Source organism: Cryptomeria japonica, chromosome 1 (assembly GCF_030272615.1).
Source record: "Cryptomeria japonica chromosome 1, Sugi_1.0, whole genome shotgun sequence".
Lineage (NCBI taxonomy): Eukaryota > Viridiplantae > Streptophyta > Pinopsida > Cupressales > Cupressaceae > Cryptomeria > Cryptomeria japonica.
The window spans coordinates 318,053,152-318,072,987 of record NC_081405.1 but is presented as its reverse complement, the minus strand read 5'-3'; positions in this window follow the sequence as shown (position 1 = coordinate 318,072,987).

The following is a 19,836-nucleotide window of genomic DNA, read 5'->3' as shown; positions in this document are numbered from 1 at the left end:
AAGAGGTTAAGCAAGAATTCTCAAAACAATGGATTAGAAAAGCTGATCTAAATATTAGGAATACTCCTTTACTGGTAGAACTAGTCAATGCTTCACTGGTAGGACAAAATGATGCTTCACCGGTAGGACAAAGTAGTGCTCCACTGGCAGGAAGTTCTTCATCTAATTGAAGAAAGTTTCCTTGAGGGTTTGGCAATCTAATGACACATGCTATTATTCCCTTGGTTAGAGATGAGAAGCTAGAAATTACTTATTACCGACAGACAATGTTAAGTGAATACTTAACCAATATGCATTTAATGTGGTAGATGGCAAAAAGACACTATAAATTTGAGGTTTTGGCTCCATTTCATTTTACCGAGATTTCAAACCTATGAAGAGTGCGAAGATTCTGAGCTAAGGCATTTCAAGAAAGAGGCAAGAACACTTCAAGCAATCATCCATCCTAAAGGTAGTCAAAGGTATTTTATCATGGCATCCACCTCTGCACTTGAATACATAGCAAACCCTACTATTGTCAAAGTTATAAAAAGACCTAGGCTCGTATTTCAATTAGTTCCCGAAGTAGCAAAGAAAGATGATACCTTAGGTGCTTTTTCTCAAATTCCTAAGGGAGTTGTTTATGCTGAAGACCCCATAATTTACATTCACTGCACCATTGAGGAACTAGGAGATGAAGAGATTAAAACCATGTTTAAAACTATCATATGTGATAAATCCAGAAATGTAAAAGATGAACATAAGATCATTGAAACCCTAGGATTTACAGAGATCCTTAGCATTCCTGAATTCCCCAAGGATGTGATTAGGATAGTCTTAAGCAAGGTACATGGTGAATTTTTCTGGTTAGATGCAATTCACAAAATCACCAAGGAAGCTGTGAAAGCTGTCATAGGGTTATCAACCATCGGTAAAAGGCCAGAAAAGACTAAAAAGGTTTCCAATGGCCTAGTTATAAACCTAACTAGTGCCACATCCGACAGAAGGTCCTTAAGTGTAAATGATGTAACAAATATTAATGTAAGATTTATCAGCATGATATTAGGATATAAAGCTACTCATGAAAATAGACTCAATTCAGTTTCAAGTTTGTGCATTAAGAGTGCTTATGATATGGTCATGGATAATGCGAAGATTGATGTATGTGAGTGGTTGAAGGACGAATTAATTGACAACTTAGGCAAGATTAAGAAGGACAAGAAAGGAACTTTTAAATTTGGAAATCTCCTAGTATGTCTGATGCTACATATAACCAAATAGGTTCTTAGTATAGGCTACAAAGAACTTGGATATGATATACCGGTAGGGAAACAACTAACAAAACTATTCAATAATATGGGAGAAGATAAGGAAAACAATATCCATGATTTATTTCAAGCACTTAAAGCCAAAATGAAGAAAAGAATCAGATTATCACAAAAGATTGTTGACAAATATAAGGATGAAATATGTTTTGTAATCAAGAAGGATGAGATCTGGATGGAAGCAGTCATCCCTAGGACAATTTGGGTAATAGAGATGGACTATGAAATAGATGATCATATAATTGAAACTTATGCTAAAGCACTTTTGGAAGCCCCTAAAGAACCTAAGGAAGAAGTATTTGGTAGTGCAGAAACTATTGAAAGCCAAATACAATCTAAGAAAAGAGTGAAAAAGGTTGAGGCAGTTGTAAGAAAAGGTTCTAGGCAAGCAAAGGAAATCAAGGATAAAATAATGGAACAAACCGGTCTAACAGAGGATGAGTTAGCAGCTCCACAAACTGAAACTCACCTATCACCGGTAGACACATCTTCAGAGAATGACATGTCTGCAACTTTCAAGAGAGTTGTAAGGAAAGGAGATCCCTCATCTAGGAGGACAAGACAAAAACAACAAGCAATGAGATCTCCGGTAAGAAAGGCTACACCAAAGAAGAAGAAACTGACACCCAAGAAGAAGAAGAGGACAAATAAGGAATTGGCCCCTCTTGACATACTGTTGAATGAAATTATAGAGGAAGGGAAATTGAAGAATATAGAGAAACTATATGACACTCTGACAACTGATGAAAAAGAACAAGTAGAAAACAGTGTTATATTGCATATGGATATGTATAAGAAATTTTTGATGGAAGTAGTAGATGAAGTACCAGATGAACTATTTAAGAGACTAGAGGCAAGGAGACAAGCAGTAGTAGAACTTGACAAGAAAATAAAGATAGAAGAGCTACTTACTGTATACCCGGTGAATTCACCCAAAGAAATTGATGACTTAATTGCTGAAGCCAACCGGTCAGTATTTTCTACTACACACCGACACATTGCTTTAATGGTTGGAAGAGTTAATGAGGTGACTGAGGAGACAACAAATGCATGGGACATTTTCCTAGTAGAAAAAGAAAAACAAGAAGAATACATAAGCCACAAACCTATAAAGGTATATCAGAAAGAAAGGGACAAGGGTAAAGGTAAAATTGGTGGACCACCCAGTATCAAGGTTAAAGACAACTTACCCCCACCTCCTTTGATTACTTCATCGGTAAAAATAACAGCTACAAAAGATCAACCAACAGTTGAAAGTATGGATGTAGAGGATGTCAATCCTAATCATGAAGTCTTATATATAGTGGATGTTGATACTCAAAAGATAAACATTGTGGTAGATAAAGATATAGCTGATAAGACTGACATAGCTAGTGAGCCTCCGGTAGTTGAGCAAACTGATAACACACAGGAGAAATTGATAGATGACAAAAAGAAATAGGTAGAAGCTTAGACTTAGACTGAGACAATGCAAAAAATAGAGAAACAAACAGAGCAAAAGGCTCCAGAATAGGAACAACAATAGAAACAGGAACAAGTTCATAAGGAAACAGTGCCACCAACAACTGGAGAAATAGAAAAACCATTGCTTAAGGAAATGCAAACACAAACAGACCTACTAGAGGTCAATACAAGCTTGGTTACTTCCACTGGCGGTACTCATAATGTAGGTTTCTCATTAGGCTACAAATCAACTAATGTGACTGAAGTACTATTGGATTCAATTAAAAAGATAACAAATTGCAGCTCACAAGCTTATAAGGCAATAGATGACACAATACCAATTTTGAAGGTAATTGCTCCTAAGTGTAATATAGATAATAAAGATTCTTTAGGATGACTTGATACCTTCTATAAATATATCACAGAGAACATTAAGAAAATAAAGGAAGAGACAATGAAGGACAAATTGGAAATTGAAAAGCAAAAATTCTTTGATGAGCAGATAAAGAAGTGTACCAGAGATTTTGACACACTTCTACCGGAACTGTGTAATTTATTGAAAGAATACAAAACTCTATACAAAGACACCTGTAAGACAAAATTTTTGACTGTAGATATAGATAAGAAGATGAGCAAGGCACAGGATGAAATCAATAAACTTGCAGATAATTTTGTTAACTAACCTGATACATTATCAGTTTTTGAACAGAAGATAACAACTTTTGAGGAAGAATTACTTAAATTGGAAAGAGAAAAAGAGAGAATAGTGAATAAGGCAAAGCATCTAAGATTAAAATTGAGTCCAAGATTGGACTATCTAGCATCATTACGGAAGGAAATATCCGAGGCACTGATACAGGGACAGAAAACACTAGCAGGGCATTTGCAGCATCTCACCGGTATAGTTAAAAGAACAGAGATAGCAATAAGAGGCAATAAAAAGTTTATGGAGAGTATAAACTTGATTTTGGTGGATCTATTTCAAATTGTAACTACTTAGTTACAAGGTTGAAACTACAAACTCTACTAACATCTTGACAACCTTTATCATTGATGCCAAAGGGGGAGTAGTGGTATGAGAAAATTCAAATATCACGAGAATCATATGCTCAGGGGGAACACACATTTTTGGTAACTTTTTGGACTTCACATTTTTGGATACACTTTTTGAAATTTCTCATGAGTGTTTCCATCAATGCCAAAGGGGGAGATTGTTGGCATATGCACACTCCAATGAGACATTGTAGGTGATTGAAGGTTTTGTCATTGATGGCAACCTTACAATCCTATGACACCGGCAAGGCATTATACCGGCAAGGCATTACACCAGCAAGATTGTTCACCGACATCAACGATCAAACTTTACACTGGTACTCAGGGCACCAGCACTAGAACAAAGAAAAGAAGTATACCGGCATAGAGGCTGACATGATTTTGTTATATTATATTTTGTTTATTATTGTAAAAACTTTGTAAGCCGACTTGGTATGTTTAAAGCTCAATGATGATAAGATACAAGAAGCTCGTTTCATTTTCATATCTTCTATCTTCCATCCCCCTTTCTTGATTGACCTCCATCGTCCTTCTCGAGTCCATGCAGCCTGCTATCACATGACTGAGTATAATGACACACCAAAAACATTTGCATCTCATGTAGTTGGCACCTACATTACCACATATATAAGCATTTCATACATACATATAAATATCACAATTGCATCATATCCTACACACAACACATGTTAGCACATTTTACATTCTCATCATGTCAATAATCATTTGAATTATCATATTCATATAAGCATTTCATACATTTACATTCACATATGCATAACATATAAACTTAGAAAAAGAACAAAAATATTGCATTGCATCATATACATATTTACATCATGAAACATCTCATCACATAGGTACACATGCATATAGCTATCACAAGGATGAATCTCATATATATATAATCATAAGTGTCATGATACAATGATGTCAAAATCATATGGCTACAAAATCACCCGAAGGTGTCATCATACAAAATGGTACAAAACTGATACATAGGGAGCCCTCTAGGCTATGATGAACTCCCTCCCTCGGAGCCGCTAGCCTCGATGAAGTCTGAGCCCTAGAAGGACCTGCCCCAGGATCATCTCTCCTACCCCCTCTATTTGGTGGTGGTGGAGGACCCATGACCCCACCGCTAGATGCCTATCTCCTGTCCCTCCCTCTAGTGGTCGTCAATGTCCACGATGGTCTACAGAAGCTCCTAGCCCGTTGCTCTGGTGGCACTGCTCCATAGTATAGGTCTCTCCAATAACCTATCTCCTCCCTGGCTTGTAGGACATAAGCATAACCAGCTCCTGTGTCCTTTGCTGCTTACCTCCCTACCCTTAGTGCCATCTTAGCCTCTATATAGCACTGAATAGCCTGATCCCTCTCCCACTCCGTGTCCCTCAGCTGTCTCTTGAGCCTATCCCTCTCCCGCTTGAGATCCTGGATCTCATCGTCCTATCCCTGGCAGATCTCCCTCAACTCCAATAGCTCATCCTCCTCCTCTCCCCCCTGTACCTGTGGCTACTCCTGTGGTTGCCCCTGCCCCTATCCTCATCCCTATACTTGTCCCTATCCCTGTCCCTGTACCTATTTGGGACCCTATGCTACTAGCACTTGTAAAGGCAATCCACCTCTACCTCTCACCACACAATCCTATCTCTCCTCTCCACCCTCTCTCCACAGAGCCACTCTCCTCTCTCTTATCACCCCTTGCCTCCTCCATTGGCCTCTACCTCTACCATCTCCATCATCATCCTCATCACCCCTGCCATCTCCATCTATCTACTCCCCTGGGTATGTCAGTCGTGGAAATGGATGCTCATCCCAATAAGCAGTATACTCTGCATCCAACCCTGCATCCTCTATCTGTGGCCACATATCCCAAGTCAAGGGCACCATCTCTACTAGCTACATCACTTCCTGATCATATGACAATAATGGCCCAAAGTGTGCCTGATCCCTTACTATCCGAGCATACATCCTAGAACCTTGTGGCATCTACTGTATCCTACCGAACTTCCTACCAACCCTGTCAACCAACTGCCTCTCCAGTACATAAGACGTCCGCCCAATCAAATGCCTGCTCCTGAATGTGTATGGAAGCTCCACTGCGTTGTCCTCCCACTCCTCGCACTCTCGATATGGTCTCCATACCATAGTATCAATCTCATCGATAACCTGACGCCAGTACTCCAATCTCCCGATCCGTGGCTGAGGTGTAATCATATCATATAAATGCACAAAATTGTGTCCATGGCCCCTGCCTCTGAAATGAATCAGTCAGGTAACCGATAGATGCTCATAAGCCCATACCTGCAATAATGTCACTCCACAGCCCAATCCTACGGATCCATGGTATACAAACTGATGAAGCTCATAGTACAAATGTGCCAGCACGCATAGTCCCCAGGCATATCTGGTATGCTATGTCACTAGTGTCTCCAATATGCTCCCCCAACCCACATCCAGTCCTCGTGTAGCCTTGTCCGGACATAGGAACCCACTGATCACTCCTACCAATACTGTTGGTAGTGCCAATCCTGTTCGTGTCATGGTATCCCCAACCATGTGTCCTACCCTCATCTCTTGTCCGGGATCCTAAAACACTCATCTCAGTGCATCCCTATCTCCATCTTGATCATAGGGTATCAACTCTCCATCAATCAGTATCCTCAATATCCTGTAAACATCCTCTAAGGTGACTGTCATCTCACCCATCAGAAAATGGAATGTGCAAGTCTCTGAGTGCCATCTCTCAACCAGTGCAGTCAGCAACCCCATGTTCACTCGAAACTCAGGCACATACAGAATAAATCACAAGCCCATAACCTCAATAGCTGCTCTATCCTCAAATGTCAGCTTCGGTCATAAACTCTGAGTCGAGGGGAATCTCTCTCATGACTCCAGCATAGGTAGATACTCCTGCAGTCAAACAAATCAATCGTGTCAATCATAGTGGCGTTCCCTGTTCATCACAAAATGTTGCTTATTATCCTAAGTGCTTATGATACTCTATCCTAGCGATACTCACTGTTCATCATAAAGTGTTGTTGTTTATCCTAGTGGTACTCCCTATTCATCACAAAGTGCTGCTCATATTTGCACTCACTGTTAATCACAAAGTGTTGCTCCTCTTTTTAGTACTCCCTGTTCATCACAAAGTACTATGTCTTGGTACTCCCTATTCATCACAAAGTGCCTCGATCTATCCTATCCTAGGGCCTCTACTTGAGTGTATCCTCTTGAGTAGTTTCCTAATTGGCAACGTATGTTCTATCATAGAATTGTTAATCCTAGCCCAATCTGCTATCCTAGTCTTTCTTAGAGGACCTTCTTGAGTGTATCCTCTCAGTAGCTTATCCAATCAACAACGTATGTTCGTCACAGAACTATCGATTTGGCCTAGAAGACATAAACATGCATTCATGACAGAAACACGCCTAGCCTACCCAAACGCACCTGGCACCAATACAGATGCGCCTTACCATTTTTTTGACCTTGTTTGACATACCTAAATGTGCATTTATTGCTCTACCTAGCATGCATTAATGACAACATTTATTGCAGAAAAGTACAAGGAGGTTTTGTGGTACTCACCGGCTCTCCTGCATCTGCTGGCCTCTGAAATCGGCGAATACGATTGAATCTGTGAACCAAAGCCATCGCTGCTGACTATTGCTGCTCTATTCTCTCTCTGCACTCTGATCTCTTGGATGTGTGGATGACAATGAGGATGTTTTTCCCTCGTGGTCTATCTTATAGACTTCCCTAGCCCTAGCCCTAGCCCTAGTTTCCCGAGTCAATCTTCATTATCTCGTGACTCTGTCACTCTATCCTATCTAGTCAGTCCATTCTACCCTTTATTTCTTATCAAGAGATTGTCTGTGATCTTTTCAGACATTTTCATCCAATCTCTCGAGGGGGCATATCATTCCCATCTTGGAGTAACTTTGTATCAGTTCATATTATCTTCTTTGAAACAATGTGACAAGCTACATTGTCTCAAAGAGGGGCAAAATGTAGACACCTAAAATTGTCATGTCTAATTAAATAAATATCTTTATTTATTTAATTATTTTAGCCTAATTCTTCTATTAATTAAATAAATCTGTATTTATTTAATTAATTCATTTATCCTCTTCTAGCCTTATTTCTCATTTAAATAAATACATTTATTTATTTAAATTATCCTTTTTTAAAATTAAATAAATACTTTTATTTATTTAATTTGATCCCACTTCCTCTATTAATTAAATAAATCTTTATTTATTTAATTAATTCATTAGCCTTTTCTACCCATGACAGATGTCATTCATCTCTTAATTCATACACTACCTACACTCTCATTATTTTATTATTTCTTTTACCTACCCTCTAATCATAGCTGACCATTTATCTCTTACACCTCTCAATCTTATCCCTCCATTTCTTATGGTGTCTTCTATATAAGGAGATTCTTCCTTCATTATCAAGCCCCTGGACATATACATTCTAATCAAGCATCTTAGCATTCGATCTTTCATATGCGATCCTACTTGCAACCACATTTCCGATCTTTGTTGAGCTCTTGTGCACACATAAAATCTGAGAGCAAATATATCAAGCAAGATCAATGGAGATAGGAAGAATGGAGATCCAAACCCTATTGGACATGTGATGGTATAATCTTTGTGATTTCATTTGATTTGCATTGTCTTAAGTGATCTTCATATGTTATGGTGGATCTTTGTTGTTGTTAGGCTAGGGTTTTGTAGTTGAATTAGTTTAGCCTTTCGATATTGTTGTTATCCATTTTCACCATATACAGGTACTTCACCCTCAATTTTGAAGAACATTAAGATAGTGGAAATTATGCCCTCAGTAGATACAAGTGTAGAGTCAAATATTGAGACACCGACTAATACAGAGAGTGAAAAGATTTATATTGTACAGGATACTAATGGACATGATATGAATGTATAGGTTGAGGTTATAGTTCCTAGAGAGGAACTGACAGTTACAGAGATTGCACCAAGTGGCAAAGCCACCGGTGCAAGTGAGGAAGTTATTAAGGATAAATCATCAGATGAGAAGAAAGGAGAATCTGACAGGGTATTGATAGTGGGTCTATCATTATTGTCAATTGACACCTCACAGGTTGTAAAGAAAAACATAACTGAGATGAGTCCAAATGAAATCATGATGATGGTTACACAAAAATTAATGAAGGAGGGATCTAGGGATAAAGGGATTAATGATCAGTCTATCACTGTTTTACACAGACTAGTCCTGGATTGAAAGTTTGACAATGAAGCAAGCCCATCCGACAAGATTAAGACAATTACTGAGCATAAATCAAAGGATTTTCAATCCTTGCAACAGATTTCAAACCTCAAAGCATTGGAGAGGCTCACTCAAGCTAAAAGAGATGCATTTGATTAGGTGATTGAATTTGAGAAGAAGAAGATTGATGAAAAGTTGAAATTGATAGATAATTCTTTGAAGTAGTGTACAAATATTTATAGGGTATGCTGTAACACATATATACTTACAGTTAATGTGGCTAAGAAGATTAAGGAATTTCAGAAGAAAATTGCACGCATAGATAATTCTTTTGATGGATTGACTTCATTGACTACATCCATTGATGGTCAAATTTTGGTTTTGGAAGCCCAAATTTTTGTTCTTGAGAAAGAAAAAGACAAAATCATAAGAAGAGTCAGAAGTCTTAGAGGCTTGGTGAGTACCCCGGTTGGATTCACTTAGTGTACATAAGAAGGAATGTATGGATATGGTTGGGAAGCCCACACCGACATAGCTAAATGAGAAAGAGTCCTTTGCACATATACTAAATGGACTTGTATCTATTTCCGACACTTTCAAATCTGGTTGGAATACCTATCTTGAGCTATTGGAGAAGGCATATCTAGAAATTTTCAAATTTGTTAAGCTCTAGTAAGATATTTTGGGATATTCATTGTACAGTTTTGGATCTTTGAACATTCTTTTGAAATTTTGATGGCATTGATGTCAAAGGGGGAGTGATATAGATGTGAAAAATAAAAGAGGAGTTGTATACATTAGGGGGAGACATGGAGTATGTATTATTTTGGATTGATGAATATTCAGCTTAGGGGGAGCAGCTAGGATGAAACCGGCAAATGAAACCTTGACCATTTTTCACATGAGTGTTGTCATCAGTGCCAAAGGGGGAGATTTTTGGCAATTGACACTCAATTGGTTGGTTTCACTATGTTGACATTGATGGCAACATGATGTTTTGTTCCGACTTCATGTTTTGGTTTAGTTGTGTACCGACAGGCACTTCACAAACACTACACCGACACCGACGGATAGAAGGATTTCTTTGGTTACTGACAATGTAGGCCGACATGATTTACAATATGGTTATCGGTATTGGAGGTCGACATCTCTTGGATCTGGCATCGATAATTGTTTTTGATATTCATGTATTTATAGCTGACATATAATTTGATATTGTAATAATCTTTGTAAGCCGACATAAGGCATGGTAAGTTATATAGGGTATATAGGTTAGTTGAATTAGATCACTTTGATATAGATATGGTGATGGAAAAGTGGATGTGATATAATGCAAAATATATTAGAGAGATTATGTATGTGAGGATATTCTATGTAAGGGTTATTTCGACAAAGGGTTTAGGGTTTCAGATCGGAATAGATAGAGCTTAACCAAAACTATATTCTAGCATATAAGATGCTATCTTTTGCAGTTCAACACTTCCTTAGATTGTAGTTTGGATTTATATGTAGTCAGTGAGGCTCCTTTTGTGATTGAGCAGTGTGCTCTAGGCTGTAAGCCTTCCTGCAAGTGCAGGCCCCTTATAGTTTGTAATATCTCTTCATATGGCCAGTGGATTGATATTGTGGGTCACAAATCCTGTCATGGTTTTTCCTCTTTGAGGTTTTCCACGTATAATTTTATGTGTTATGGTTCTCATTTATGTGATTGGCTTATTGGTTGCTTTACTTCTTTCAATTCTGTATGTACCGATATACTGGTTGGTATATGCATGTTTTAATAAGGCTAAAATTGAACTTTCTGATATAACACTAATTCACCCTCCCCTCTCAGTGTTATTGGATTCCAACAGACCTTCTACTTGAATTCCTATCTATTATCCCCTATCATTCTTATGTCAAATGAGGGAATTGAATCTCCTTTTATACATGCCTCAAGGATTAATTTTTTATCACCGAAGACCGACAAAGAAGAATTGAAAACCCCAAATCCAACATAGGGCCACCCTAAGAGGTGGGGAAAGGGGCACCATCCCTTGTCCTAGGGTGCCACACCCTTATCCTACCCTATTTTGGGGCCCAGACAGGGTCTAGAGGCAGGAACATGTCTTGAGCAAGGAAGAACCCAAGGGTAAAAGTGAAAAAAGGGGTCTTGGTCAGAAAGGAGGGTGTCATCGCCAAGGCGAGGACTTCAAATGTGGTTAAAATTACTAGGGTTGCAATTTTATGACACTACAGGAACGTATTGACACAAAAGCCAAAACAAAAGATTTTGAAGAAAGGAAATGAAATTCACGGAATGAAATTGTCAATAAGAATCAAACTCCAGATTTCAACATACATAATCCCTTCACAATCACAAGGATCTATACAGAGAAAAAATCATAGCAAGAACCAAAAAATCCCCATGCACAATAAATAAATTTATGATAATAATATTACCTAGATTTCTTTCTGAATTCTCAGAAAACAATCACATACATGAAGCAGACAATCTTTTCTTTTCAAAATTAAAATACATAAATAAATTATAAAAGTAAGAAAAACCTCCAACCTGGGATAAGAAGAATGTACAAAAATATGGAAGAAAGTTGAAGTGCAATCACAATCTGAAAAACGACAATCCACTCCAACACAAATTGCAGCAACAATGAAAATTCCAAAGCGCAATCCTCAACCGAACAATCACACACAAAAAAATTCTTCGAAAAAACTAAAGGTGACTTTTTCTTCAAAATAAAAATCACCAAAAAAATTCCACAAAATATCACAACCTTCTCCAAACTTCTAGCCAATACAATATGCAAAACTCTCTAAAAATCCTCCAAAAATTCCTAAATAAAACATAAAGCGAAAATCCCAAAAATAATCTCCCTCATGCGTAAAATTCAATTGGGAAACTTGAATGCAAACACAAGGCTCACTCCACTTCTGCCTTTAAAAATAAATTAAAAATAATAATTACTAAATAAAACTCTCAATCAACCAATTTAAACTCCCAATTAAATATACAATCTCTAATAATATATATCCAATAAATAATCAATTAATAATATACTTTCAATAAATATTATTTATTAATTACACATTAAAGCTCATAACATTATTAATTAATTAATAATCATAAATTAATAAAATCAACCCAACATAATAATTAATTAAAATAAAATACTATATAACTCCTACAAGACAATTTAACCAAAATGCTAGAACTGACAAGGCATTAACTAGGCCTAGAATGTGATAGGAAATTATATCATTCTCAGTTCAACTTGCCATTGGGATTAGAAACATGCTTAGACTTGTGAAGTCAACTAGAGTCAATGTCTAGTACATGCATTCTTGCATAACACAAAATGTCTTATATATATATATAGTCACAGAGTGGACACACTGGTGAAAAGAGAATCGCAACGTTACACCCTGCTCACAATTGTTGGCGTTATTACATTAGTTTAGATTTAATTAATAAAAGTACCGACAGTTATGTTTTCAGTTGTGCAGTTACACAACCATTTGTTGTTTTGTATTGCCTATTTAAAGGCACACATTTAGAATGAATATGAGCATCTGATAATATATTTTATCCTACAAAATCAAATCAATAATATTTTTTATTTGTGCCATTCTCTGCAATCATGGTTTAGTTTTTTCAGTTCTATGTTGGCTCTACCATTTCAACATGGTATTAGAGCAAAAAATTGTTTCTCTGTTCTGTGGCTAATGGAGGAATAAGATTGGGGTTGGCTTCTGCATTTGATGTGTTGTAGAGGAGACAAAGCGGCTACTAGCCATGACTTAGAAGAACTATAGATGGCAGTGAAATGATTTTAGTGTTTGTAATAGTGAGAGAGGAATAATAAAAGGAAGGTGGAAGTGAAAATAGAGATATGATTCAAGTCCAAACGCCAAACTAGAATCTTGCAATCATGTTTCAAGAAAAGAGGTATGAAATGGACTATCTCTTTATAGGGTGACATCACAAATCTTTTGTTATCATTTTATTTGTCTTTGAGTGATAAAGATTATGGATAAAGTAGTTATAATTCCTAAATTCGAAGGGCATGAATTCCACACATGGCAAATTAAAGTGCAACTGTCATTAATTGAGAAAGATTTGTGGGAGATTATGGATGGGCCTATAACAAAGCCACAAGATGCAGATGCAGCAATGAAGTGGATGACAAAAGATTGTAGGGCCACGACATTGATTGGTCTTGGTTTATCAGATGTATACTTGCATCATATTGATTTATCAAAGACATCAAAAACAATATGGGATAGGCTCAATGTCTTGTTTGGTTCTCAGGCTTCCAGTGCCAAGATGTCTTTTAAGTAGAAATTGTTCGGGTTAAAGATGAATGGAGGTGATAATATTATTATGCATATAAGCATTTTTCATTATCTCCTTAATCAACTTGTAGGTATAAATGCTAATGTCGCTGATGATAGTGGCAAGGCAATATTACTTAACAGTTTGCCTTCTAGTTTTGACCATATTGTCTTTACTCTAAACAAAATAAATCCTAGCTTGGAAACAATAATCTCTTCTCTAATTGATGAAGGAAATAGAACTAATAAGAACTATCAACTTCTTGAAGAATGTGCTTTGGTTGCTAGGAATAAATCTAATGTTTCCAGTAGAAGAGAATTTTAATGCTTTTATTGTTAGAAAAATGGGCATGTGTAGATGAACTATTTTCAATTGGCCAAAGATCTAATCGATCAAAAGTTAAAGAAAGATACATCTTTTGTTGCAACAGAAGGTGAGGCCAACTTTTGTGGATTTGCAGTACATAAAAATGACTCATCTAATGGTGATAGTCCATCAGATAATATAGGGGTTGATACAAGATTTCTACTTTAGAGAATAGTGGATATTGACAGGAGGTCGGAGGCAGGAGGATCTTTTATCATCTTGAGTTAGCTTCTCGCTCAAAGATGATCATTACATGAGAAGCAACCTATCTATGTCCTTGTAAAGCCAGGGCTTGGTAGATTTGTCCCTAAAAAGGGGGCATGATTTATCTGTGTTCCTAAAGAGAAGAGGGAGCTTGGTAGTGTGATTGTCCCTTCTAGGAGCAAGGGGAGGGACAAGATTGTGCATGCATAGCGACAGTGATCAAGTTTCCATAGCACTTGAGGAGGCATTAGACATACTCGGAGGAGATGTGGACTGGACTTTTAGAGGAAAGGCATCTCATGTGTAGCATTGGAGGAGGAATTAAACACACTCAGAGGAGATGTGGAATTTTGGAGGAAATGTGTCTCATTGTGCAGGGGAGGTGAGAAATTTTGTTCTTGTGTAGACAGTTCCAGGTTTTGCGGTCAGGAGATCCACTGATGCAGTCAGTTCGATGTTTCTTGGGCGAGTGAGGAGGATTGGTGAAGGCGCTTCATCAAAGTCACTCGAGGGTTGGATTAAAACCCTTGCAACTTCCACTCTTGTTCAGATTAATGTAATAAGGGGGGGAATGTTGGTGTTATTACATTAGTTTAGATTTAATTAATAAAACTACCAGTGGTTGTGTTTTCAGTTGTGCAGTTACACAACCATTTGCTGTTTTGTATTGCCTATTTAAAGACACACATTTAGAATGAATATGAGAATCTGATAATACATTTTATCCTACAAAATCAAATCAATAATATTTTTCATTTGTGCCATTCTCTGCAATCATGGTTTAATTTTTTCTTTTCTATGTTGGCTCTACCATTTCAACAACAATGAGTGGTATGACATCATCCCTTCCATGTACATAAAAAAATACATCATAATAAAGACACAAAATGATCAACAACATCTTCATATCCAATATAATCATGAAGTAAGGTTAACACATATTAGCATGATAACATCATAGTAAGTCATTGAATATGCATAAGTAACCAAACATACATCCCAACATCATAGTAATGAGTATATCATCATCCACATAAAACATAATGTATTATTTGTCCACATGAAATGTCTATCAAAACATATACAAAACCATAAGCCGCAACTACTAAGCATATCATAAATGAGTCTAAACAAGTCCATAAATGTTTGTCTCTGTGTCAAGAGAAGAGTATGTCAAGGAGGGACACTACAAGAGTATCTCCAAGGTTCCCACCAAGTGGCATGTCCCAAATGTCATGATAAATAATTTTTATTTTTTTAAAATAAGTTAATTGTTGGCATTATAACAAACAATGGGAGATTGTTGGCATTTCAATAAGGATATTGAGAAGGTTGTTGATGATTATGGATATAACTGATTAAGGATGATTTACTATCTTAATATTATTATTTTGTCATTGATGTCAAGATATTGATTTTCTAAATCAGTATGATGTTGCCATATCTTGAGAAGTATGATTTGATGAGTATAAAGGTGTCCGTAAAAGACATAGAAAGAATATGATGAGTAAGGGGATGAATAAGTTATTCAATGGGAAACTGTTACCGAGTTAGACAATGATGAGATCATGATGTTTAGATTGTTTTGATATCATACATATGTTATTTATTGTAAGGTTAATACTCTACTATGTTACCGAGCAAATAACCTAGTCGGTAAACCCTAAGGTTATCGCTATCAGTTAATGAAGACAGAGTGTCTACCGAGTAAAGTTTAGTATTTACCGAGTTGTAACCAAGCTATAACATAATGCATCAAATGGTTACATGTGTTATTTAATGAAGGGAGCTGATGAGCTGGAACTGATTAAATGACTGGTATGCCATGCATAAAGTTTGTTAAAGAATCTATGGCAAAGGAAAATTGGCATGAAGATCTACAGTGCAGATTGAACCACATACCCTAGCACAAGTTCCAAGAAATGTATGCAAGTTCCAAGTGGGGTAAAATATTTTTCAGATCAAAGAATACATTGAACCTAGTCAAAGTTTGAAGATCTGATGGCTATGATTGATCATGGGAAATGTGATCAAGGAGATTAAGCGGTTGACAATTGTTTATAAATAGGGAACTATTGATAAACAATGTATGCGGGCAAGTGTATGCATAGGGATGCTACATAGTAATTACCGAGCACATAAGCTAGAAGAACTGTTTGTATAACAGAGTATAGAGCCCAGCAGATGGATAAGATTAGTTCTATGTCTAGATTGTATTGAGCAAATAAGAATTTGCTTTAGCATTTTAGATGTGAAGTTACAGATAGATTTTTATTACTGTTATTTTGTGAAGTGACAGAAAATATCTTAACCGAGTGGACTTAACAGTCTTATTTGTAAAACCCTCTAGCAAGGTGATATTCTGATTGAGTGTTTGAAATCCTTTAACAAGGTCACTTCTAACAACATGAAGATCCTAACAGATATGAGGGAAATCCCTTAACCGGGTCACATCTAGCAATGTGTTTGTAATCTTTAACAAAATTTGCTTTTAACCGAGCATACTCTAGAAGAGTATATTTCTTAGTGGGTCCGAAATTCCACAGTGGTTTTTCCCTATTTGGGTTTCCATGTTAAATCTGGTGTTATGAGGTTTATGATGTTTATATGCTTTTGAGTTTGCATGTTTAACAATTTGGTTATATCACTGAAGTATATTTTACCGAGGTTGAATCTAATGTTTTTATGGAAGATTAAGTTTGTATGATTCACCCCCCCTCTCATCTTATCAGCTTGGCATCTATACTTAACATTAAGTATCAAAACTATCAATTGGTATTAGAGCTTTGGACTCCAAAAGAAAAGTTTAAAGGTACTTGAGGCAAAGATCTAAAGATGTATAAGAGGGATGCACCGAAGCTGAACAAGTCAAGTTTCTCTACATGACAGAAAAGGATGAAGCTGCACCTATTAGGAGTTGGAGAATATGCTGTATATTATTTGGAGAGTGATTTAATTACACCGAGCACCTATCCATTGACAATGGAAGAGATAAAGGAAAAGAAAGAACATATCCAAGCAATGATTGAAATAACATCTGCATTGACCGACTCAGAGTTTAATGATCTAGAAGGCTGCAATGATGCGAAGGCAATGTGGGACAAGCTCATATCTGTATATGGCAGTGATGAACATGTTCAAAGAGAAAAAGTGGACAGTCTAAGAGGGCAACTTGAATCTATGAGGATGAATGAAGGTGAGAACATAACTTAGTATAGTACAAGACTAAAGGAGATTGTCAATCAAATCAAAGGAGCAGGTGGAACCATTAAAGAAAAGGATATAACAAGTAAGTTGTTAAGAACCCTTCTACTAGCTTATGCAATTAGAGTCTCTGCAATCAATGAATTAAGGTCTGTACCCAATATGCCAGTTTCTTTAGATGCTACTATTGGTAAGCTACATGCATTTGAGTTAAGTAATTTTGATAACAGTGGGTCTTCGGTAAATAAAGTTGAATCTGCATTTAGTTCTTTTCATCTTGATGAATCTAATAATTACAATGAAAGAAAGTATAAGTACTCTGAAGGAGATCATAGTGGAGCAAGTGAAAGATTTCATAAGAACATGGAGGAAGTACACAAATTGTATGAGGAAATCAGAAAGCAAGAAGAGTTTGAAGCACTATTAGCCAGAAGGTTACTGAGAGGCAAAGGTAAGTATAAAGGAAAACTACCTTTGAAATGTTTCAATTGCGATAAGATAGGACACGTGGCTTCTAACTGTCTTGACAAAGATTCTAATGAAAAGAGAGATTACCGAGATAATAGATAGAAAGACAATCATTACAAAGGACACCGAGACTTCAGAAGAGGAGATAGAAAGACATGCTTAATAGCTGATGAGGAATCCAATGATGATAAATCAGATGAAACTGATACAGAGGAAGTAGTTTATGTGGCTATCAAAGATGGATCAGATGAAGAAAGGTATGAAGAAAAAGCCCTAATATCTCACATAAATACTAATGATTCTTGGATCATAGATAGTGGATGCTCACATCACATGATTGGTGATAAACACAAGTTTGCTATGTTAGAAGACTATGATGGAGGCTATGTAAGATTTGGTAATGATGTACCATGTCTAGTAAAAGGTAAAGGATCTATAACACTTCTTGACAATGCAAGATGCAATGATATTTATTGGGTTGAAGGTTTGAAATACAATTTGTTGTGTAGCACAGCTAAATAATATAGGATACCGAATAGAATTCAGAAAGGAATTGTCAAAGTTCATGACAAGAATGGAAAGTTAGCTACTACCGGGACACAAACAAAAGGTAACACATTTTGCCTTGTCTCAACTTAGAATAAGTGTCTATATACAAAGATAGATGATACATGGTTATGGCATAAAAGGTTTTGTCATGTAAATTTTGATAATCTAATCAAAATAAGTAAGAAGCACTGAGTAACAGGTCTACCAAGTTTGGAAAAACCCGAGAATGCTATGTGCCGAGGATGCCAGATGGGTAAGCTGACAAGATCAAGCTTTACAAGTAAGTTTTACACTTCTAAGGGAAATTTAGATCTTTTGCACACCGACCTTGTTGTCTTATGAAAGTTCAAAGTTATTATGGTGATAAATATTTCATATTATTTGTGGATGATTACTCAAGGATGATGTCAGTTATATTTTTAAAAGAAAAATCAGAAGTTTTTCAAATGTTTAAATGGTACAAGGCAAGAGTTGAAAATGAAACAGGAAGACAACTGAAATGTCTTAGATCAGATAGAGGAGGAGAGTTCACATCTGATGAGTTCAACTTATTCTGCAATGATCATGGTATTAAAAGACAAGTCTGTGCACTGAGAACTCCACAACAAAATGGAATAGTTGAGAGAAGAAACAGATCTATTGTGGATTGTACCAGAACCCTGATGATTGAAAAGAAAGTGCCACAAACATTTTGGAGAGAAGCAATAAGAACAATAGTTTACACCTTGATTACACCCTGAACCGAGTACAACTGAAGAAAGGAACTCTGAAGACACCATATAAAATCTAGTATGACAAGAAACCTAATGTAAGTTATTTCAAAGTCTTTGGAAGTAGATGCTATGTACACAAAGATGATAAAAATGGCAAGTTTGATCAGAAAAGTGCAGAAGGAACATTTCTTGGTTATTCTTCTAGAAGAAAAGCATTTAAATGTCTGATCAAATCATCTAACAAAATAGTAGAAAGTGCAAATGTGAAAACAGATGAATTTGCAGAAAGAAATGATGAAGGAAATTCCAAGGAACCAGAAGACTATGATGAATTTGTCCATGTTCAATCGACAAGTCTTACTGAGAAAACTGTTGAAGAAAATGAAGAGAATATCCAGTTACCAAGTGATGAAGAAGATCATACAGAGCCTACCAAGCCTGTATTAGCCAAATATGTCAGAAGACATCATGCGTCAAGTCAGATTATAGGAGATAAGGATGATCTAGTTATGACAAGGAACAAACTGAGACAAAACACATGTCTAATATCTGAATTTGAGCCGGGAATAGTGAAAGAGGCATTTAACAGTGAAGATTGGATAAATGCTATGATAGAAGAGATTGATCAAATCAAGAAGAATAACACATGGACACTGGTCCCAAGACCAAAGGACAAAAATGTAATCGGTACAAAGTGGATTTTCAGAAACAAGCTGAATGAAAAAGGAGAGGTCATTCGAAATAAAGCAAGAATAGTTTGCAAAGGTTATGCCCAAGAAGAAGAAATTGATTATGCTGAAACTTTTGCACCTGTGGCTAAACTAGAAGGAGTAAGAACATTGTTGGCATACACTACTTACAAAAATTTCAAGGTATATCAAATGGATGTCAAATCTGCATTTCTGAATGGTATATTAGAAGAAGAAGTTTTTATTGAACAACC